The 24,677-nt window shown below is 41.9% G+C and overlaps 1 protein-coding gene across 7 annotated transcripts in view; it reads right to left on the bottom strand.

Annotated features, from left to right (window-relative positions):
- Positions 1-24,677, bottom strand: part of MEIS2 (Meis homeobox 2) — a 203,340-nt gene that overhangs the window by 105,572 nt on the left and 73,091 nt on the right. The gene's annotated exons all lie outside the window — the stretch shown is intronic.

The raw sequence follows: 24,677 nt of genomic DNA on the forward strand, positions 1-24,677 counted from the left end.
GCCTCACTTCATGATCACAGGGTCCTGGGATCGAGCCCCGCATTGGGCTCCCTGCTCAGTAGGGAGTCTGCTTCTTTCTCTCCCCCTCCCCCTGGCTCGTGCTCACACTCTCTCTCCCTCTCTCTCTCCCCCAAATAAATAAAATCTTTTAAAAAAATACAAGGCTTTTTTTTTCTTTTTAGTGAAAATCATATTGTGCTTATTGTTAACTAAAATCTCTCCTTCTGTCCTATAACTCCTGTCTTATATTTATGTAATTGGATTTTGGTACTTAAGCACTCTTTACATTTATCTTCTTTACAATTTCTTCTTGTTAGAGTTGGCTCATTGTTGCAACAGATCCAAAATTCTTTTTGGCAGAAGGAAATAAGCTAAGTGATTCCTAGTCTGTGTCAAGTGCACTGTTCTGAAGGCTTCCACATTGCTCCGATGTATTTCATCCCTGCAAGAACCCTGTGGGGGAGTGAGTCCCCTCCTAACTTTGCAGGTGAAAGAAAGACTGAAAGGTTAACTGATGGTCATGCCCCTCGTACACGGCACAACCGAAATGCAAACCTAAACGATCTACCTACTCGTGGATCGTTCTATTTGCTGTACTATTTTTTAGGATTTCTTTGGTCTGCTCCTGCCATTGTACACAGTGGCTCTGTCTTCATCCAGCACAAATTAGGAAGGGTCATCCATGTCCTCAATCAACTCATTATGCTTAAAATAATTGCATCACTGGGATGAAGACAAAGAGAGCAGCGCTTGGGCACCAGAAATCTACTGGTGCTGATTTTTCTTAACCAAGCCTCCTACCCAAACTCTCAGCGGCACATGGCTGTTCAACACGTTCACAAGGACCTCACTGGTCCATTTATTTAATATGTGCAAAGTCTCTACTATGTGCCAGGATGTGTGTCAGACACTAGGCGTTCAGAGATGAACAGACATGGGCACCACGACACCTTTGTCAGAGGCCCGGACAGGTCCGGTTGAACTCACTCATAGTAAACCCGTGCCGACTCTTCGTGATCAATGGCTTCCTCTTCTAATCGAGGGAAAATGTCACAGTGACAATTCGTTTGCCGGCCTGGGGGAAGGAGGTTAATACTGAGCCCAGCAAAATGAGCAAAGCAAAGGGCGCACAGAACAGTACTGCGCGTAAGGCCGCTGCTGCTCTGGGAACCCCAGGCCCTAGCCTACGATACACAACTTCACCTAACTTGTGGGAATTTTCATTTTTAAGAAAACAGGGCCAAGGCTTTCATTCATCTAGCCACGTGACAAATATTACCCTTTCCTTGTAACCATCGACCTACACCAAATACGCTTTCCAAAATCACACGCATATAGGATTCATTCAGCAGACAGTCCGTGGAAACCTATCAAAGTAGAATCTGAGAAATAACTATGGAAAATAATTCCATTTATTGAACAAGCACTATGTGTTTGGCATTGTATTGTGCACTTTTATTTCATTCAGTTCTCGCAGTAACCCTGCTGGCAATGTAATTTTTAAACCCCATGTTTAAATTTTTAAACACTTTTTTACAGCTGAAAAAAACAGAGGCTTGGAAAGATTGTGTCACATAGCAGGGAAGTCAGAGTTATCAGACCCAGGGCTGTCTGACTCCAAAAGCAGTTTTCTTCCTATTTCCCACTTGGAGATAAGGTGAACCCTTGCTTTTTGTCTAATTGTTCTGTATTCCAGCGAGGAAACACCTTAAACGTCAGGAGGAAAAAGAGGAGCAAAGTTGGTGTGGTATCTAAGGCAGTCACCCCATTATCGCAGCCAATAATTTCTTCCTGCCTCAGTGTCCCGAATGACTGAATTTTATTACCAGGACCCACCTACGTTCCTTACAGCAAGGCCTTGAAAATGACTGCTTGGGGGGACAGGGGTACTTGGAGAAACAGAAGTCTAGAATAACCTCCTCCACTACCTGCTTGATGATACTTAAAGTAATTAGAAAATAAGGTCTTCAGATCCTAATTAGAACAGAAGGCACTTTACCACCATAACACAAACCTGCCAGCCTCTGCTTCTGCATAGTGACTTACCAGCCTTCAGCTCTGGACAGCTGGGAGCTGCCGAAGAAGCTGTCTCTGTGGCCTTTGCGCTCATCCCTGCTGCCTTCCTCCACATTCCCTGCACCTTTCCATGTCTCTCGAGAGACGAACCCCACCTCACACACCCTCGCTCCTTGAAAATGATCTCACTGTGTACACGAAGTAGCCCAGGCCACCTAATACAAACTCCTCCCTTTCTCTCCTCTTCGTATCATAAACTGTATTTATTCTCAACCACGTTGCCCATGCAACCTCTCCATGTGTCCTGATTTCTCCACTTCTTCCTTTCTTTGTTGATTTTTCCACCCATCTGCCCTCCTCCACCACCCCTTGAACTTCCAATCTCCTCACTTTTACCAGATCTTTTTCTTTGCCTACAAATATGCTTGAGCGTACCCTTTCCTTAGAAAGGAAGAAAGGGAGGGAGGGAGGGAGGGGAAGGGAAGGGAAGGGAAGGGAAGGGAAGGGAAGGGAGGAAGGAAGGAAGGAAGGAAGGAAGGAAGGAAGGAAGGAAGGAAGGAAGAAAGAAAGAAAGAAAGAAAGAAAGAAAGAAAGAAAGAAAGAAAGAAAGAAAAAGAGAAAGGAAGGAAGGAAGGAAGGAAGGAAGGAAGGAAGGAAGGAAGGAAGAGAGAAAATCCTTTCTCGACACTGCTATCCGTTAAGCTAGCACCCTCCCTCTATTTTCACATCTTGGAAGGAGAGTTCCGGACGCCCTGACTCTGTCCTTCCCTCCTTGCAACCTGGCTTCTGCCCCTTGTCACTCCACTGAAACGCTACAGACCCAAAGGTCACCGATGACTTCCTCATGGCCAAGTGCAATGCTATTTTCTCCCTTTTGCCCCTCAAACTCTCTGTAGATCTCCACTCTGTTGATTATGCCTTTCTTTTTCATTAGTATTTACTCAGCAACTACCTTAGGCCAACCAAAGGGCCACACTACCGGCTCAGGCTTAGAATGCTCTTTCAAGATCCTGAGTGTTCCCGCTGCTCCTCGTAGAGCTCTGCCGTCTTCCTGAGCCTAACTCCTACCAGTTCGAAACACACTTTCCCAAGGACCTATCCTCATCCCTCTTCACTTCTCTGTATTCCTCAGTCCCCACCTCCGAGCTTGAGATTTTACCCCTGAGCCCTATTCTCAATCTCTCTTCCTATGCGGGCTCTTCCGTTCTGTATTTCAAGTGCCAGAAGAAAGTCTCTCAGACTCTTTATGGTCACATACTGAACTCTTACTTTCTCATAAACCTACTCCTCTTTTATGTCTTTAATGGGTTTTGGCATTTTCATAGAGTCCGGCTCCAAACCGTAGCCACATCTTGGAATGCTCTCTCCTGTTTCCTTGCTCATCACCATGAGCGGCCAAAATCTGCAGATCTACCCCCATCAGACAATTTCTCAAACTTATCTCTTAATTTCCATTTCTATTACCCTAATGTAGGAACTCATGAACTTTCACTTAGATTAGGGTTCCCCAACCTATAGCCATTCCCCTAAGACCTTCAAGGTTTGGGCAATATGGGGAAATCATATGCACTACACTGTTTAATATTTTTAATTTAATAGACCTACTTTTCCCCCCCTCAGATTCATCCATGGCAATAGTCTATGAAATTCGAGGTTCAATATGCAGATTAGGTTATTCTAATACATATTTAGGCTATGTTATTATTAAAATCTGAATATTACTTAAATTCACCTTACACACCACATATCACACCCTCTCCATTCTTTGGAAAACATGTTTTGGTTATACAAAAGTCTTACCACCAGTATTTCCATGCCAGTCTTTTGGCATTTCAATCCATTTGATTAAATTCTTCTAAACTAACTGTTCAGAATTACAAGAATACCCTGGCAGTTTCTCACACAAAAACTCAGCCTCCATCCAGTCAGTCTAAAATCCCTAACCAGTGATGTCTCCAGTCTGAATGGACCTGCCTTCACAACATCATTTCCTGTTGCTGGAGGAAGCCTTATCTCCAGCTTTATGGAACCAATCCCTGCTAATCACTGCTGGCCCTACATTCCCTGCACTGTCCCTGCTGCCCCCACTCCCCACCCCCACCCCATCACCCCCACCCCTGCAGCCTCCTCAACACATCCACTAATTCCCTCAGCTGGGAGTAATCTTTCCTTCCTACAAACCCCACACTTTGCTTTTGACACTTTTACCAATACTTTTACCCATACCACATTTCTCTTTTGACACTCTCTACTCACTACTTTTCATTTCTGTTACATATCCCCACTTTCTCTCTCCTACGTGTGTTTAAATTCCTTGAGGGCAGGCTCAGCTTCCTCCCACAACTTAGTGAAGAGAGGGGGGAAAAGGCCACCAAATATGGGTTGAATAAATGAATAGCTGAGTTAGGTAACATTTGGGTGTAAGCAAATGTTGATTAAAGTAGTTTTCTCACCAAGTAGAGTTTTTTCAACAATTCGTCTGTATTTTGGTGGTGGCGAGGATAAGCAAAGGCTGACGAAGAAGATTCTTACACGTCACAACGTGGTCTCCCTTTGCCTACGGTTACTTTCATTTAAATGAGGCGGATGAACGAGATGGAGGAAGTACTGTCACATAGCTGTAGAAAGAGTTGTCTTGGTGAAGTTCTGATTAATTTTGTTTTGTTTTTAATGGACATATTTCTGAGAAAAGAGTGCTAAATGGAGGAATTTTTCTAAAGGGTATTAGGCTTTTCTCAGCGCCTTGCTCCCAGTACTTAACTAATACGAAAATTGTATGAAAGCATGTCTCCTAGAGGGCTCGTTCACCTCCGGAACGGTATTTCCTTGTATGGCAGACCACAGCTGGAGGGGAGCCTGGAGCTCCCCAGAGTTTAGTTTGACAACTCCAGAGAGCCCAGAGCAAACCAAGCTGCTGAGTACTCAGGAGAACAGCAAGTCGCTCTGATTATTCCGCTCCCTCAGCAGATACCCGCCCTCCAGCCGCAAGTAAAGGCTGTGTGTCCCTCTTTCCCTGGGCCAGAGACTCTGTGACACTCCAGAAAGTACTTCTCAGCGAGCTGAAAGCTTTGCATTCATCAGACCCTTTGCTTTTGCTCAAATGTAAATGCTTTCAGGGTGAAAAGAAAAATACTTTATGCTACATTTTCTTAGAACTGCTGATAATTTTAGGTTTCATCGATTTTTTTTTCTTTTAAGAGAATGAGAAAAGGCAGGCAGATGTAAAACAAAGGCGAGAGTTATGTCACCTAGAGACAAGAACAACATCACGTGTTGAACTCCACAAGTCACCTGCTCCAGGTAATTGGTATTCCCCACTAACATCAACAGACCTTTTAAGTATCAAGAAGTGGTCCAGACTTTTGGAGTCTTCCTCCCTCCGAATTCCCTTCTAGAATATTTTTTCCCCATGATAAAATGTAAATGAACAATTCTCAAATTGGCCTTTGGGTCTCCACCACTCCTATAGAACTTTATTACTTGTCATGCCTAGCAGTTTCTACTTACCATTCCAAAGATAAAGCTAGAGAAAAATACTTTTGAACGAATATACAAAGTATCCCTGTCTCTACCCAAAAGAAATAATTATTTATCCCAATGTTTTAGAATGACTAAGGGCTCTCTGTCCAGAGAGTATGTGAACTCCACCACTCTCAGCTATTAAGTGCTGCCATCTTGAACACTTGTACTCATGATCAGAATTCTAGCAATGAGTGTCAGCTGTGATACTCAAGAGCAAAACTCAGTCTGCGCAGCTCAGGGCCTCTGTTGCTCTAGGCATTATCAGACAATTCTACAGGAAAATGAAAATAATCTGCTATGATGTCAGGAAACTTTCTAGACTCATAGAATAATAAAGCTGGAAATGGCCTCAATGGTTGATTCCCTTGGACATGTCGGCGTGTCCCAGGTGTCCCACATGCTTTGTGTGAGCTGCTCGCTCTTTATACATGTCCACACCTCTGCCTCAAGGCCTGTCACTAGCACTCTTGACACCGCAGACAGAATACTCATGGAGATTCAAGAACAAGACCCAGACTCAGTCAGAAAAAGCCCAGCAAGGTCCCTTGCATGTCACTAAAATGGGCCTTGGTAGGCCTTGAGCGACAGCAGCCAACAAAACCCTCGACGGCAGGGGAGATTATGAGGCAGAGTAAAGCTGTGTTGCAGCCTCTGACTGATTTTACCTGTGTTCTCAAAAATCCCAAGAAAGGAATATGTAAAAATCATGTGGAAATGCCTAACGTCAAAAGTTCTTTTTATTTGCCTTTCCAACATCACTGTCGCATAAGCATGCTGTTAAAGAAGTCACTTAATCCGCGTGAGTCGTCACTGTGATTTTACCCAGCCAGTCCTGGGGAAGGGGCCTTACGTGCTGAATGAAACATCAAGCTGATGTGAAAAGTCAAAGGACATTTTTAGGAGAAATAATAAAATGCTAAAACGTGAACTGAGAAAAGTGAACTGTGGGACCTCAACGGGGACTCCGTGGGCGGGACTGAGAAAACAAATGGACAAACCAGGACTCCAGTGCTTGGTGTCCCCTGAGGAGCCAGCAGACCCCTGGTGTGATGGCAGCATAAACCTGTTCCTGCTCGAGGGACTGGCGTGACATCATGTCCTTCTCGCTGACACCCCACCATTCCGGGCGTCATTTACTAACTGATTCGCTGCATTCTGCAGACCAGCTCCACAGGCCCCCAACCTACGATGACATAACTTTTGAAAATGAGTTCCTAACGCTAATTTGATCCCTGTAGGAGAGGGATTTCGAAGTCTTGACAACTTATTTCTATGTATATAAGGGAATGAATCCATTATACGTCTCTCAAAGAAACGGGGGTTCTGTAAAGCACTTAGAGATCCTTTGGGAGGTAAAGAGCTGCGTTATTACTATTGTTACACAATTACTTATAATCTCCTTCCCTTGTTTTGAATATTTCTTCATATGAATTTTTAAATAAATAAATCTCGCCTGTTCCTAATACATATTTTATTCTCTACATTATTTTGACCACTGATGTTTTCCATTTAATTTTTTCAAACACCAACTTTTGATAGCGATTCCGCATCACTACTGATTTTCATACCAAACAACTCAATCATGTTACAACGATTTGGACAGGAATAAAGATACCTATAAATAATTCTCAAATTGCGGCGTGGCTTGGCAGTCTCTTTTTTTCTGAAGAACACAAAATACCTGGTCACTGTAACCATATAAAGGAATTTCACTTTAAGCAAATGGATATAATTTCTTTTGCCTAGAGAAATTTGAGATGCTTATCCAACGCCTTCCTGGGGTGTAACCTTGTATCTTCTCCATCACAGCCTGACCTGAGGTTTATAAACCATGCCGCTAGCGTTCATTGTATGCAAATCTACCTTGAATCACCCCTTCATTACTCGCCTTGTCCCCTTTCTCTATTGGATCTTTGGTAGTAAATTGTTCCTCTTGTTCACTCAAGCTAGTGTCAATGAGATTCTGTTTTCCTCAAAAATTCTCCCTCTTACAACTGACATAGCCCACTAGAGACACAGAGCTGTTACTTGTTCACCTGAGAAAAACTGACATCCGCTTCCTCATGGTTAAGCCAATGACCTCAGATTGCTAAATCCCTGAATAACAGTAAAAACAAACTTCTGCCGGCTAAAACGTTCCTAAAGCCCCTCTGATGTAGTGTGGTTAAACATGAACTCCCTCCCGTACTGTTTCCAGACCACACCATTTTTGGAATGGACATTTTTTTAAAAGGAAGAGGTTGGAGATTGCTAGGTTTATATGAAAGACTAAATATTCTGTATCTTAAAATGGGACCTGAAGCTTCAGGACTCTCTTGTCTCCTATGTGAAATGGAAATGCTTAAGTCTGAGGGCAAGAAATGGAATCTCTCTTGAGGACCCTTTTAACTTGAAGGATGGGTCGATTTGTCTAAGGACAATCCTAGTTCCTTGCCAGTGTGACTAACTTCTTGCCAACATGGAAAACAAAACAAAACAGAGTTGGCTAGAGGCTTCTGGTGAGCCTGGAGATCCACAAGAAGCCACTTTTAGCCAGGGATCTGAGTGAGGAAGCCTATAGCTCTGGCGGCCATGTTATTACCAGCAAGGAACCCAGTCTGAGGGTGGAGTCAAGATGTAGATGGGAGAACAAAGACACTCTGGGTGTCTGAAGACATCACTGAATGCTTGACTCCATTTCCCTTAAAGTCCCCTGTACCACATACCTTGGAACTTTCTCATTTTCATTTACGAAAGTTTGTAAAGTGGTTTTCTGTTCCTTGGAGGCAAAAACATTCTAACTAATATAGCTTCCCAGCATCTCTTTGTGAATACACCCTTGGAAACCACTGATTTAGAAAATCCCTTGTTCTTCACTCCAGTTCCTTACAATTTCAATTTATTAAAAAGACAAATCTAAGATTAATGTCCATAAACCTCTCCTGGGTTAAGAAAGACGCAACAGGTATTTTTGATAAATATCCCTGACGTCCCATCACATGCTGACACCCAGCACAATGTTGTCTCCAAGACGCCGACACACACCTAGAAAACTATTTTTCATTACATAGCAAACCTCAATGATTTCACAACCTAACATTCTCTACTTCATATACGAAGTATACGGGTCAAAAAAAAAAAAAAAGTATACAGGTCGACTGAAACATCCGCTATGCATAACTATATCTTTTATAAAATGATAAACCGAATACAGAGAATTAAACAATAGAAAAGTATTCATTTACATGTGACCATTATCCTAAAGACAGCAAGTCAATTTATTTATTTTTTAAGATTTTCTTTGTTTACTTAGAGAGAGCACAGAGGGAGAGGGAGAAGCATACCCCTGCTTAGTAGGTAGCCCGATGCAGGACTCAATCCCAGGACTCTGGGATCATGACCAAGTCGAAGGCAGACACTTACCTGACTGAGCCACCCAGGCACGCTGATAGCAAGTTAATTTAAAGAATGCTCACAGTAAGAGCATTTCAATTTTTCCCCGAGATTATTTTTTGGTTTTATCACCAACTGTGTAGAAATCATATATATAATATATACATATAAACACATTCTCTATACATATTTTTTTTACATAATCTCTAAACCAATTAACTTTGGTTTCATTTTTACTGTTTTATAAATTAGTAATAAAATCAAGCTAATGTAAACCCAAGAAACTAAGTATTTTTTAAATATACTTCTACCCATATCCCAGAGGTGGAAGTTCTGCATCTCCTCTCAAGTTTCACAATGACCTCTGACCCATCTACGTGGGTTTGTAAACGCATGCAGGTGAGTAAAAGCCGGTAAGATAAAACACAACGAAGAATGCACTTTGAATTTCTTCTCCAAAGAGTCACTTTTCTTTTCAGAAAATTTATTCATTTAAGTCTACTTATTTCTATAATAAGTCACCTCCTCAATTTGCCTGTAGTATTTTAAGTACATGAAAAGTTGAGTGGGATCTTTAGCTAAAGACTTCCACTCACTTTAATATACTGTCAAAAATGGTTTTTAAATATTTCAGAAAGTTTTTAACTGCTAAAAGGCAAAAGTTTGCCATTTGCTAGAAAATTATCAAAACTATTTTAGCTTATTTGGAGCAGGCATTAAAGTTATTGATTTTGGGGGGAAAAAAGCTAAAGTATTTTTAAGTGAAGCATCACATAAGTGCGAGAACGCATTATAGGAACAAACATAAGAAATGACATTTTGTGCTGCATACACTTAGGTATAAAGGAGAATTTTCAGGCTGAAAATAAAGCAGAATGGAACCCTAAGCCAGTAAACATATCCCCTACCTCTTAAATTATTACTTTTTTCCTATTGATTGGATTCCTTAAGATAACCCACGGAAGTAGAACACCTGTAACCACAGAAATTAATTGAAAATGAAATGTCAACTTAAGTATCAACCCAACATAAATTTGGCCTCACCTTCACATTAATAAATTTAGAGTTCAGGTTTGTTTTGTTTTGAGTTGAAAATATTTATTTCACCAACAAACAATTCCAGAGTGCAAACATTTGTCCTGTTCAGCTGAAGCCAATGTTTATTTTAGCACTGCTAGGATACCTAAGTGTTGTGTAAATGGGAAAATACCGGCTGGAGAAACATTTACACAAAAGGCTGTGTGTATTAAGACAATGAAAGAGTTTTAGAATATGTCCTTTGGGGTGGGCTTATGGCAGTGAAGGATTATGCTTCAATTATTACGAAGACATGCATTTTTGAAAAAAAAAAAAAAGTTGCTTCCCAATCATTTTGATGCTTCACAAAATTATCCTTTGCTATTGACAAGGGTCTGGAGATGGAAAACGAGGGTCGGAAAAATATCGATTTGACTGTGTACAATCACAATGTACGTGTACATATACATACATACAGAGTGGGGGATGGGCGAGGTGGGTGATGGGTATTAAAGAGGGCACTTGTGATGAGCATGGGGTACACTTGCACGTAAGTGACACCTCACTGCATTCCACTCCAGAAACCAATATGGCACTGTAAGTTAACTAGGTAAGGTTAAATAATAAATAAATAAATTTAAAATTTTTTTAAAAAAAACGTCCTACCAGAAATGGAAGCAAGGGAGATGTGCAGACCGCACCTGGCACGTCCTAACCCATGTATTTCAAGGCCTCGAAAACTCTGGAAATCACTGTTCTAAGTGCATCTCCAAAGCTCTTTCGATTAGTTGTTTAAAATGGACCAAAAAAGTTTCTAATATAACCAGGGGAATTTATGGTTGATCTAGCTTTATCTCTTGCTCTTTCCAAACTCACACTTACATCTCTACTTCCCTCACTCTAGAAAAACATCTAATTTGAGATATTAATTGCATCCAAAATGATTTAGGGAACACAGAATAAGGTTGGTCCGAGTTCGCAAATGCCATCATTCTTATCAAAGCTCTCTCTCCTCTGCCTATCTCTCTGTATTTGGCTTTGGGTTTAGTCAGTTCCACAGATGAAAGGAAACAATAGTCTGCGTTCCTTGTGAAGACAACGGGGAAACAGATTTATTGGACTGAAACGGATCTGAAATGCCATCTAGTCTATAGACCTTTCTCCAGATGAAAATTCATCTAAATAGATCTACTTGTGTAAATCATATTTGCAGGTTGGGGTATGTATTGCACCACACAGATAGTAATAATTAACATTAAATTTAGAGGCATAACTTTTAAAAGTAGTTACTGCTCCTTTCTACTCATAATTCAGTCACGCAAACCTCATACATTTACAAGTTTGTCACCTTCAACAATGACCAATTTCAGATGCAGTTGAATTGTACAGGACTTGCTTGGGTACAAGTCCATGATACTTGAAATTTCCAGGACAGTTCAATTATCCATGGGACATTCCAAGTAGAAAAAAAGAAAATTCTCTATTAAAATACAAATTCATGTAAACAGAGAGTCGAAAAGAATTCGTTTTCTTGGTTAATGAGAGTGTTTGTTACTGATAACATGGTAGAGATTGAAAAGAGACATGTGCATTTTCAATAACTGCATTTGACTTAAATTCTGTGAGCAATATGAAAGAGGAATATGTGTACAGACCAGCTTCTATCAGTGGTTTTACAGTCTATAGATCCCTATGTGAATAAAGACAGTTGTGGTTTGATTCATTGCCATGGATTTATTAATACCAGGTTTTACCTTAGGCTATTGGTTACAAGACTGTTTAGCAGTTTTTATTCAAGGCAGATTAATACTCCTGACAGAGGGCTCTACTCATTGATGCAGTTTTGTGGCATCTACACAATTAACTCTCCTTCACTGCACATCAGTGGCATGTTAAGTTTTTCCTAACAACCTCTACGGATGCATATAATCTCATCACAATATATGAAGCATGTCCAATAAAAGGAACATTGATGGGTACTTTGGCTCAATACAGCAGGAAGATTTTATAGATGCCGGACCAAAAAAGGTAGAATTTGATCATTAAAACCTCTCCTGCTTCCTCAGTTCTTTCCCAGTGGTATGGCCATGTTAGAAACCATAGATTGCTAAGAAAGATGTGAATGGACCAGTGCACAATTTGTTTGCAAAGACAGCAGGCTTACCTTTTTATCACTAAGTGAACCACAGAATCTAATCATACAACCGCTTCATAGGCCAGTTACAAAGTACCCCACGGGTGAAGTGTGCCCGCTGCAATGCCTGGTGAACTTCACTGAGAAAATGCTGTAGACCTTTCCTGAGTTTGTATGGGTCTGACCTTAGCATCGTTTGGTCGCATGTGCACGCACATGCATGCATGGACGTGCATCTATATGCTGTCCTACACATACTGGTGTTATCAGGACGCTGCACAAGGTACTGTCATGGGACTATTTCTGTCGGTATGCTAACTAAAACTGCCCTAGTATACACAAATTCAATTATATTACATTGTTTGCTAGAATACCTTTAAGTAATTTATTTATAAATCCTATTTGGACTTGCAGACTACTGATTATGTTTTCAGATGGACAGAAGAGGGGTGAGAATGATCTTTTTCAACCCAACTTTAATGAGCACTTCTGGGGTGCATTACAGTGCACAGACTTCTCTACCAATCCTTTTCTTCTCTAAATGTATATTTCAATCTCAGTGACCCTAAAAACCTGGCAGTATTTGGTTTTTAAAAGGCATGAAATATGCGAGCAGAAAAAAAAAGAAAGATTTGTTCTGGAGGAGGAGGAGACAAGAGGACATAGGTCAGACTATTCATGATTCTTCACAAGAGCACTAGAGGCATATGGGGGAGAAAGAAAACTGGTTTGGAAGATTTCGTTGAGTCCAGAGGAGTCCTTCCACTCAGAATGCCAGATGGCAACTTCCAGCAAAGCTTAGCCAGAACGTGACAATAAGGCCTGAAGAAATAGGGTGATAGGATCTTGCTTCTGAGGAACAAAGATGAGCAGAAGAAAGGGGAGGGGTAAAGACCATTTTTACAAGAAACTCAGCTTGGTGATCTCAGAGCTTTGGCAACGGAATAAAAATCACAAAAATCACCACTCCTTATGACAGCTTAACATGTTAGGAGAGAGATGAGTCTCTCCATTTCACAGATGAGGAAACTGGCGCTCAGAGAGGTTAAATGGCGCCCATTTGACCTGGCAAAAACGGGGTTACTTCACTGGACTAACCCAGGACTGAGATTCCTGACTTACTCCTCTTTCTGGTATAAACATGTTACCTTAGAGTAGACCTAAAGCAGGAGAGACAACGTACCCCAAGGCTCCCCTTAATGGACACTTTAAGGGAAGAGAACGTAGGAAAGAACCCAGGGAAAACAAATTTTCCAGACATCAAGTGTAAAGTGAAACCCCTAAAGTAAAGGCATGGTGGTAGTAGAAAATTACCAACCGTAGAACACCAGGAAGCCCGTCTGAAGGTGCCTTGGGTTCATTTTGTCACATTGCTTCAAAAACTACTGTGATCTGCTTCAAAGAACGTTTTAAACCACACGGCTTTGATATATGTGTAGTGTAGACCCAGTTACAAGAGACAAAACCACAAGACCTTTATCTGCACTTCAAAGTCAGCAAAAAAACCTAAGTGTAGGTAATCTCCAAAATTGCCAACCTAATTCTCAAATCCCAAGCACTTCAAATCCTAAGTGTGGATGCAGCCCTGTACCCGAGAAACGAGGAAAAGATAATGACGGCAAGGGGAGGGAGGCGGGGGTGACATAATACCAGGATGACTTAGCCCCAAATGGAAAGATGAGTTCTCTCCGAAAAAGGAAAAATGAGTGATAATTCGGTATGAAGCTTTGCCTAAAAGATGCGACAGAACATTCAAGAACATCTAAAAATAGGAGATAAAAAGGTACATATATTGTTTGGGTGACTTCCATCATTATTCTGAACCTAATGTATTTCCATTTGAACTCAATTTTGGAATTTTTATCATTTAGACCCAAGAGATTTCAACGGCTGATGACAGCTCTCGAGCAGGTTTCCCAAGCTATCCCACTGGAAGCCCAAAGTTTAGAAACCGGATGCCCAGCTGCAGAGCACAGTTTCCTTTAAGGACTGACCCTACCCGTCACCAAACAGGAGAGCACCTTAGGGGGCACTCCTCAGTGCCTTCAGGACGGGAAACACATCACCCCCTTAGGCCTACCGAGGCCTCAGGTCCAAGGGGTTTTGCTCCCCTGTATCACAGATTTCAACTACAAACACAACTGCTCCAAAACTCAGGTTCTTTGCCGTCATGGAACTATCTAAAACGTGCAAACTTTAAGCAAATACATTCTTTTCAAGAACGAGAATTTCACTTGCAACATGGCCTCATATGTGACGTGAACACAAGCCCACACTAACGTGAGTGACTACCGTCAACAGTGAGTGAGATGCTGGGCCACGTCGAAGGTAGCATCAGCCTCCTAACACCAAAAGAACAGCCACGTAGCACGGGGCTACCGAGATGAAGTAACGTGCAGCCCCGAGGGCACAGATTTCTGCTTTATGTAAATCAGAGCCTGTCACGGCATGCATGATTCACTGCTCAGGGTGTACTCTCCTGTGACGAATGAGTCCCGCTTAATTTGGCAGTGATTATGCGGGTTGCTGGCCCTCTAAACCCCTTTGAACTTGTAATTGCTGCTGGTTTAAATAATGAACATTAAGGGGAGTTGGATTCATAAAACTGTGGATAATTACATTTTTTTTCTTTTCTCCCCCCTTTGTTTTGATGCAAGACTATATTCGCGTGCACACACACATACACACACACACACACACACACACACACACACACACTCTTCGAAGGCCACTGATCACTGTATCATGCCAGGCTGTGATCGAACGAAACTGCAATCTTGTTCAAGGGTTGGTCAGGGAGGGCAGATTTGAGGTGGGGGCGTGGAGGCGGTGGCGGGGGGAGCATCTGTGAGCTGTGCAAGAGGGAGATCAGAAAGGCCTGCGTGCTGTAGGAAAGAGGAGAACGGCACTCATGAATATTCATAGCTAGTCACATCTGTAGCAGGCGTGCTTTCTACCTTTCCCCCCCCGCCCCCCCCCCCCCAGTGCAGTGCAACAGAGAACACTAGTGCAAACAAAAGGAGGGGATTCTGCGGCTTCATCGAGCTCCAGATCTGCTCATGGCGGTGAAGTTTCTTTCCCTGCGCTTTTTAAATTCCACAGATGGATTTAAATTTTTAAGAGTAGAGAGCAGGAGATGCGTATCCCTCTTCCTTCTATTGAGAAGGAAAGGCACCCCAGCGCCACAGCCATGAGTTGGAAGAAATCACACAGTTTCACAACACACAGATGACTCCAAGACAGTCCTTCATGCCCCTTCTTTTCCCTACAGTGGGTCCAACCCCCGGGATCCTTTGATCCAACAAAAGACAAATGCTGATTTCGTTTTGAGAAAAATGAAATGGTCTGGATGGGGGACAGAAACCAAAGTTGGTCAAGTCAGCCAGCTACTACCCTCCCTGCACCAACAAAGAACGAATGATAAATTTAGCAGCCGCGTGCTCAGTTTCCAAACGCTGCTGAGATTTATAGCTTCGCTGCTCCCATGGCAAACTAAGCCGCTCACAGAAAGCTATCTGTTTCTGATTTCACTCTGTGTTCTCCAGTTTTTGTTCTTTTTTCTATTTGCAGTTTTTGTTGTGTGTGTGTGTCTGTGTATGTGTGTGCGTGTTTTTACTCTGCATTTTCTTTTTCCTGGTGTGAGTCGAATATCAAAGGCCAGTGCTGTGGGTAAGTCTCCAGCTTGCAAAAGCCAGTCAATGGGATGTTTTTAGAACCTACGTCACAACACGGTAGACAGTGATTAATAGCAACTCTATCAATGGCAGCAACTTTTCAAAAAAAAAAAAAAAAAAAAGATGTCCCTCTAGCAGCTGAAAAAGGGGTCAGTGAAGTAAAAATAAGAAACGTCTGCAAGAACCCAGGGCCCATAAATATTCTTGGAGAGCACAGTACACTGGGATTGTGTTTGACAGAAGGAAAAGAAATTCCTACTATACATATAATAAGAACTTTTACCTTTAAGTCACTTATACTTAAAACAGCTACACATTAATTTAAAATGAAGTCTGTGTACAACTTTGGAATCATTTTATTGATGTAATGGTGTCCCCCAAAATAACTAGCAGATGGATTTCCGCCCCCTCAATGAAACACTGAAACAAATTGCAGAATTGTCAAAATTTTATCGTGAAGGCACACACTCTATAAAAAGGTTGATTTTAAATGAATTGTAAATTTGCTTCATTGCACAATATTTTTCTAAAATTATAACCGGAAAGTATTCTCTGTTTAATTTTTTAACATATCCTTTCACAAAACACATCTGCTGTGAAGTATTTCTAATTTGTGCTAACTGCTTTTTAACAAACACACAGTTGTCACTATGCCATCTAATGTTATTGGGGCAAAAAAGTGCATTCTCCTTCACTCTCTTCAGAATGAGAATCTTGAGCAGTTTCCAAGGGGGCAGACCAATAGAAAATAATACAATTATCTGAACTCCAGATGCAAGCGACATACAGGAGATTAAAGAAATGAGGAAAAAGGGAAATGCAGTCAAATCAAATGCACTCCAGCCAGTACAGGGGCTGGAGGTGGCTGAAACCGGGGAAAGAGAAAACATGTACACAAAGCTTGCCGGATTGTGTCTAATTATTAGGAAGATAACAAGCAGATGAAAAGAAAAATACCACCAACCAGGGTATGTCCTAAGTTTGGCCAACCACAGAAAGGATGAATGATAGGATGCACTCTTGGCTTTGAAGAGGGAAGACAGACATCACCGAGTGACCACCCCATCTTATTTGCCATCCCCATTTATCTCTCTCATGCCCCTCTTAGAGATTTGTGGTTAGTTCCTTCAAGGAAAATGGGATTCTATGGTGTTTAGGACAGAGGTGAGCTGATGACACCAAGAACTTTGAAATTATTTCACTTTCAAAATAATTATGAAAATTAAAAAACACCTGCCCCCCTTAAAGGGCAAACATAACGACGAGAGCTAACTCTCCCGAGTACTTAATGCAGATAAAGTAGCAAATGCTTATCTCCCTTCTGCGCTGTGATAACCCAGGCAGGAGACGGAGGCGTGATTACTATCATCCCCACTTGACAAAGGAAGAAACTGAGGCTATGAAAAGGTTAAATCAGTTGCCCAAGGCAACTTAGCTAATAAGAGACACGCTTTCTATCGCTGTATGATCACTGAGTATTTTCTGTGTATTTAGAATTAAAAATCCACACACAAAATATCTTGCAGAGTCACCTTCATGAAATCAGAAAGCAAGGAAAACCAAAGACTAAATCTAGAATGTCTCTAAATGATAAAACAAACCAAGGAATGGAGAAGGAAATCTGGAATGCTGTTGCCCCACCTCTAATGACCAAGTGGATTCTGGGTAATGACTATCCCAAACATCACCCAGCCGCAGAGCAGGTGGGACGCTGAGGGTCCCACACTACACGAACGGCAGCTTCAAGCTGATGGGACTATGCCCAGACCACCCACAGCTATAATTCATATCATGGTGTGAGGAGTAGGGTAGGAAGGGGAAGACTAATTATGCAGTACCAACCTCATTCAAGGCTGTTTTACACATTCTACGTCATCTGGTCCCCCTCCCACCCCAACAATCCTATCCATTTTACAGATGAAGGCTGAGCCATGTGAAAGAACTTGCCCAAAGAAACAGTGCTAATAAGTGGCCTCCTGGGAGTTAAACTAAAGCCCTTCCCACAAGCCTTGTGTTACTAAGACTCTGTACCTCCCTATTTCACCCCCGTATGCAGACGAGTATAAAGACTCAGGTCCTTGGGCAAGTCACTGTCAAAACTTATCTTTCTGTCCATTTTGTCCACTGCCCTTCTTCCCTTCCATCTTGCCCAGACTTTATCAGTGGAGTATGTGCTGTATTTCCAGTACCCAGATGACAATTTTATTTATTTATTATTTTTATTTTTTCTTATATTTTATTTATTTATTTGTCAGAGAGAGAGAGCGAGGGCACAAGAAGGAGTGGCAGGCAGAGGGAGAAGCAGGCTCCCCGCTCAGCAGGGAGCCTAACGCGTGGCTCGATCCCAGGACCCTGGGATCACCACCTGACCTGAAGGCAGGCACTTAACCAACTGAGCCACCCAGACATCCCTCCCAATGACAATTTCATATGAACATTTGGTAGTATTTCATGACAGAAGCATCACAGTACCACTTATTTAATTAAACTGTACAGCATCTAGGAACGTAAAGGACCCTCTTGAGGACTCATGGGGATAAACTAAGTGTTCCGAGGGGAAGACAAAATCTCAAGATGGTGTGTGTGCCTACAGCGCTCTTGAGGTAGGGGGAGTGTGGGAAGGGGGGGGGAAGAGAGCTGAACAGGGTGAAGGGCATGGCCCAATCACAGGTCCTGTCTAGGCACCGCCAGCTTCGTCCGAGTGCTCAGTGTGGATTTCAGATATAATCCAAACAGAAGTGACAAAACCCAAAACCACAGGAGCAAACACTGGCTTTCAAGTGCTGTGGGAACAGAGACATTTGTTTAAGTAACCACTGTTTTAAAATTGCATACATAGTAACACCAAAATAAACAGCTTGCGATGCTGTTTATTTTAAGATACACAATAGTAATGTAAAGTGTGGCGTGCCCCAGATCCGGGGAGCCCGAACATAATTTACAGTTGTAGAGAGCCCTAGGAGGACTCCACTCCATGCCGGGCCTGGCTACTTCCTGATTAGATAACAGTGAAGGTCAGAACGCATTGCTTTTTTGTGCAGCGAAGAGCAAACAAGCCACCACAAAGCCCCGGCTCCTCCTGCTCGCTGTGAATTATGAATTGAGTCCTGTGGAGAGCAGGGTTTGCCAAGTCTCCTCTACAAAGCGTGTATTAATCACAGGTCCTGAGGAAGGGTCAAGAGCACCGCCTGACAAACCAGGGAATGAGCCTGTCTGCCGTCCACCGCGTCCTTCAGTCCTTCCCCTCCCGGACTGAGACACCGCCGAAGCAATCGGGAAAAAAAAAAATCTTGAAACTACACAAGCTGGTTGGGGCGCCGAAACATATGTAAAACTGAACTCTAAAGAAAAACAGCTAGATCCAACCAACCTTAAGCACGACCAAAATAAGAAATCTATTTGCGGTTTATTTCAGCCAACTGAGTTGTCATCACCAGGCCTTCTCTGCTCCTCCTTCCCTCCTCCATCCAGGTGCTTTGGGGAAACATTTTAGGGATCTGTGTTCTGGTTTTTCTGCTCCAATCCCTGACAGCATCCTAGAGAGCTTTCTGGGCAAAGGGCTGCAATCCCGACAGCATGACTCTTGGCATTCTTTTTGTTTTGTCTCGCCACCTCCTAAGTTAACTTGCCTCTTTGCCCTCACCCTTACCTGCTGTGTCAGGGAACAAAAATAACTTTGATCTTTTCCACAAACAGAACTTCTACATCCTGGACTTTTTAAAACTTGAGTTTGTCCTGAAACAGGTTTCCCTAAAAACCGTTTGCTATGGACTGAACTGTGTCCCTGCAAAATTCGTAGGTGGGAGCCCTCGCCTCCATTGCAATGACATCTGAAGATAGAGCTTTTAGGAGGGTAATTAAGGTTAAAAGAGGTTATAAGGGTGAGGTCCTAACTTCACAGGATTGGTGGCCTTATAAGAAGAGGAGGCGAGACAAAGATCTGCCCCCCGCCACACACACATTCCAAAGAAAGGCCATGTGAGGACACAGTAAGGTTTCTCTGTCTGCAACCCATGGAAAAAGGTTTCACCAGACACTGATGCTGCCAACACCTGATCTTGGACTTTCTAGCCTCCAGTACTAGCAGAAAAGAAATTTCTGCTGTTTAACACCCCCCCCTCCTGCCCAGTCTCCGGCAGCCTGAACTAAGACACTCTCCCACTGAAGTCACCCATTTCTCCTCTTTACCAGTCCCTCTGATATCTGGGAAGAGAGGCCAGACTTTTCTCTCTTCCCTTCTTTCTCTTACTTCCTGCTCCCAGCCCCCGATCTAAAGCCTTCCACCCACTTTTCTCATGAAGTCCACGGCATCTGCGGTCATCCCTCACCATCACCACTGACAGAAGAATGCGGACCTCTAAGCCACCTCCACTTTCCCCAATGGCTTCTGTACAAGTTAGAAGGTTCCTCTCCCTACTGCTGCTTGCCTCTACTTTTGAAGGCTTCAATATATATGGCAGAGACCTTTCAAACATCTTGCCTCTCTTAATTCCAATGTCAACCGTTTCTACTGCATCAGCCCTGAATTTCATCATGGAGAGATACTGTACTTCCAAGATCACAGACCTTAAAACGTTCCTTCCCTGCTTCTCTGTTCTCTCTCTTCATCTTTATCTGGACTTGCAACTTCTCAGTGGGCTCCTCCCTGCCCAGTAAGGTTCTTTATTAGAATAAATGCATTGTCGTGTACTACACGGTACACGTGTTATAGAAAATTTAGAACATACAAATAAGCATAAAGAAGAAACTAAAAAAAGTCACCTACATCTCACTACCCAAACATAATCACTGTTAACATTTCATTTGTTCTTCTATGCATATATCTATATATATTTTCCTTCACGAAAGTAAAATCATATCATAAACACTGCCTTATCCACCTGCGTGGCTCAGTCAGTTAAGCGTCTGCCTTTGGCTCAGGTCATGATCCCGGGGTCCAGGGATCAAGCCCTGCATCGGGCTCCCTGCTCAGTGGAGAGTTTCTCCCTCTCCCTCTGGCCTCCCACCCCTGCTTGTGCATACTCGCTCTCTCTCAAATAAAATCTTTTAAAAAATAAAATAAGCACCGCCTTAACGGTTTTATTTCACCTGATAATACACTGAGAGATTATTCTGTACCTCAAAATATTTTTGAAACTGTAATTTTTAATGATTACACAGCAGTCCATAATATTCCATTACAGTCTTCTACAGATGGAAATACAGGTGGTTTTCAATGTTTTATTGTCATATATCATATCTTCATACAACATTTTGCATAATTTTGTGTATGTTTCTTATTACTCCTTTATGATAAACTCCTAGAAATTGAATTACTGGATCAAAGGATAAGAACATGATTAGTAATTTATATTACAAGTTTAAATTCCAGAAAGGCTAAGCCAATTTTTATTGTCATCATTAAGGGAGATATTTCCTTCCACTCTGGACAGAGCTGGATATTAATTGTTTTTAGTTTTTCTTAATTTGATAGAAAAAAACAGTATTTTGTTGCTTTTTTGAAATTGATTTGGTTACTAATCACCTTGAACATTTTTCAAATGCCTATTGTCCATTTATATTTCTTCTTTTGTGAATGGACCTTTTCATCTGTGCCTTCATTGTACTTTTTTCCTTGTCAATTTGTACACTTTATTAGAGACACTAATCCTTTGCCTGTTATAGGATGTTGCAAATATTTTTACCATTCTAATGTCTGCCTTTATGTTATGGTGTTTTCTTGACATTCAAAAGCTTTCAATTTTTATTTTTGTTTAAACCTATTACCACTTTTCCTTTTAAGATTTATTTATTTACTTTAGGAGGGGGAGGGGCAGAGGGAGAGCGAAAGAGAATCTCAAGCCAGCTCTGTGCTGAGCGTGGAGTCCAAACCCAAGACCATGACCTAAGCCAAAACCAAGAGTCGGATGCTTAGCCAACTGTGCCACCTAGGCGCCCCCACACTATTTTTCTTTATAATTCTTTTGTTTGTATGTTCTGAAAGGATTTTACTAAATAAATAAAGGAAGAAGAAATAGTTATATTTCCTTCAATGAACTCTTAAATGTGGAACTTACTTCAATTGAGAGTACTGGTTGTTTTTTCAAAAATAGTTAAACCGTTAACCAAAAAAGCGCTCATTGACTTACTTTTTTCTTTCTCAATTGATTTAAAGTGATGCCTTTAAAATGAATAACTTTCTTCATATATCTGGGTTGATTTCTGTATCCTTACATTGTTCAAATGATCATTCTGCCTGTTACGTTAGCCAGGGCCATATCGTGCAGCTCTGTAATCTATTTTACTGATAACTCAGTGCAAGACCTCCCTAATTTTTCTTTTCCAAAAATATCTTGACTTTTCTTAATTGTTTCATTATTCAGATGAACTGCAGAATCATTTTTCAGTCATGATCCAAAAAAGGAACATCTCATCGGAATTCTGACTTAACTAGTCAGCCATTCAACAGTTCTCTAAAACTCTCCCTCTCACCTAGGCATCTGCTTTCCTCCTCCCACCCCTGGGTGCCTGAGCTCTGCCTGGGGAAGGACGAAATGGTGCAAAGCGGGTCTATTCCAGCCTGGCCTCTGGATTCAGTGCTGCAGTGCTATGCCTTTCTAATTCGCTCCCGATCACACGCTCCACATTTCCAACTCGCCTAGTTAGAGCAGTTCTTTTCTGAATTTCCTCAGCTTTCTTCCTATTCTGTACAAAAGGTGTCTGACTCCTACCCACCTTTCTTTGACTTTCCTACCACCTGTGCTTTGACCTCCACCTTCACTGGCTTCCTCCTTCGGAACCCCTGCAGTGTCATCCTCTCCACCCCTGCACACCCACAGCCTGGCTCCCTTCCCGCCACCAGTGCAACACCTGATTCACCCGCTACACCTCACTGCTGACCCTGCCATCCCACGCACTGTCCTCTGTTCTTCCTTTGTTCCCTTCCAACTTTGCGTGCTCGCTCCTCAGCCTGTAGAATTCAAAGGTAGACCAGGACTCTCGAGTGCCAAATCCAAAGGCTTATTTTTAGTCATCATTGTCCTTGATCTTTCTGCTGAATCTACTTCCTCTGCTTTGAAACTCCTTCTCTTCACATGATCTGATTATGTTCCTACTAATCTGATTTCTTTATCTTTGCTCATTACTTTCTCTCTTATTCCCTTTAAACGTAGTTTTCACAGAGATTCTCTCCACTAACCCCTTCTTTCTGTGCTCTATTCTTTACTTACCTTTATCCATTACCATGGTTCCAAGCATTGCTTCTGCAAAGATCAGTCTCAACTCTCAAACCATAGTATTACCATTTCTAACACCCAAGGAGGTTCCTCGCCTGGATATCTGGGTTGTAAGGTCTAAACCTAGGGCCTCAGTATACATTTCCAAGCTTTTCCCACTATTCTCCCATACCTATTCTATGCTGTAGCCAAACAGGATTCTGTCTAACGAGCTGTAGCATGCACAAATCTCTGGATGTAGGATCAAAAGTAGCCTGGTTTAGCATCCAGATCAGAACTATCTTCAGGAAAAAAATAAAATAGCCTCACTAGTGTCTTGCTGAAAAGAGATAATTCTATGTCTCTCCTAGGATTTAGAGATGCAAAGCTGCTCGTTCTCACCAGCTTGGCCAGCATAAAAAGTGGCAGACTGGTGAACCGGTTAATTCTCAGGATGAAGAGTTTATGGACAAAGAACAAAGATACCGAAATCCCCAAGGAGCTTGTTCCAAAGCTGTAATAATACAAGTGGGAGTAAGTTCATTGTGAGGTTTCTTTGCTATCATTCACCCGGTTCTTTCTCTTAAGTTTGAGTTTATGAAATTTCAAAAATTATTTTCACTCATGATGCCCTTATAAACCGTGCCACAGGGTGAATGGTCCAAAAGGTCTTTGCACTTTCCTTGTATATCTCATGCTAACTGTAGGATTTGAGCCTCATTCCCAAAAGACTTAGGTCAAAAGAAACAAGTACAACATTTTCCTCTGAAGAGTATTTCACCCATATCCAAGCTCAGCTTTCATGGAGCTAAGACAGAGCAAATTAATTATTTTGGTGGGTTACAGGAAGACATTAATGAATATCGTTTTGTGCTTTCGTAGTATTCTGCCCTTTTCAAAGGACTATTCCTAATCTCAGCTAACTCAAAATAACAAGGTGAAAAAACCAGCACTCAGAAAGTTAAATGACTTGCCCAAGATAACTCAGAGAACAAAAGGTTCTGAGCTGAGAATAAGATCTTATTTAAATAACTTCACCTTGATCCTAACTGGGCTGCCTCCGATGTATGTACAGATATTTGGGTGTGTTCCTGTCAACAGTAGGAATTTCTTTCTCCCTGCCCTGAAATGTTTGTTTGTTTTTGTAAAGCACAAGGAATTAACAGATTGTCTTTACTATCAAAGGTAGGCAAAGCACTGATTCTTTGATTAATCCCAAACATTTCCACTGTCTACCCCAATCAAGCACCACCACAGATTCAGGTGAATTTAAGCACCTCCTGTTTACCTAACTAATCACATAAATGTTTTAAATAAGCAGGGGTGGGGGTAGTATTTGGGATAGACACTGACAAGAGAATACAAGCATGTAAGAACCAAAGAGAACCAAATCACACTTTTCTTTAAACTTGCTCTGCAAAAATACATACATACATACGTACATACGTACGTACATACTTTCAAACTGTTTTTGAAAGGATGCCCGGGGTGGGTACAGAGGTCATATTAAAAACTGATGCCTCTCACTTGGTCATACTTGATTATCACTTAAGCAGTTCACTAGCAAACATAAAACCTTCAGGATTAAGCAGTAAGGAGGGTCTTCATCAAAGTGCCATCGAGTGGTCGGTGGGATCTGCCATACAGGTCAGAACTTATGGTTTGCTAGAAACTAATGCAGAAACTGAACTGCGACTATAACTCACTAATAACGATCTCATATTGCCCGTGCCCTCTTAACAGGTTTTT

Source organism: Ursus americanus, chromosome 36 (assembly GCF_024610735.1).
Source record: "Ursus americanus isolate L20-20 chromosome 36, mUrsAme1.1.p, whole genome shotgun sequence".
NCBI lineage: Eukaryota > Metazoa > Chordata > Mammalia > Carnivora > Ursidae > Ursus > Ursus americanus.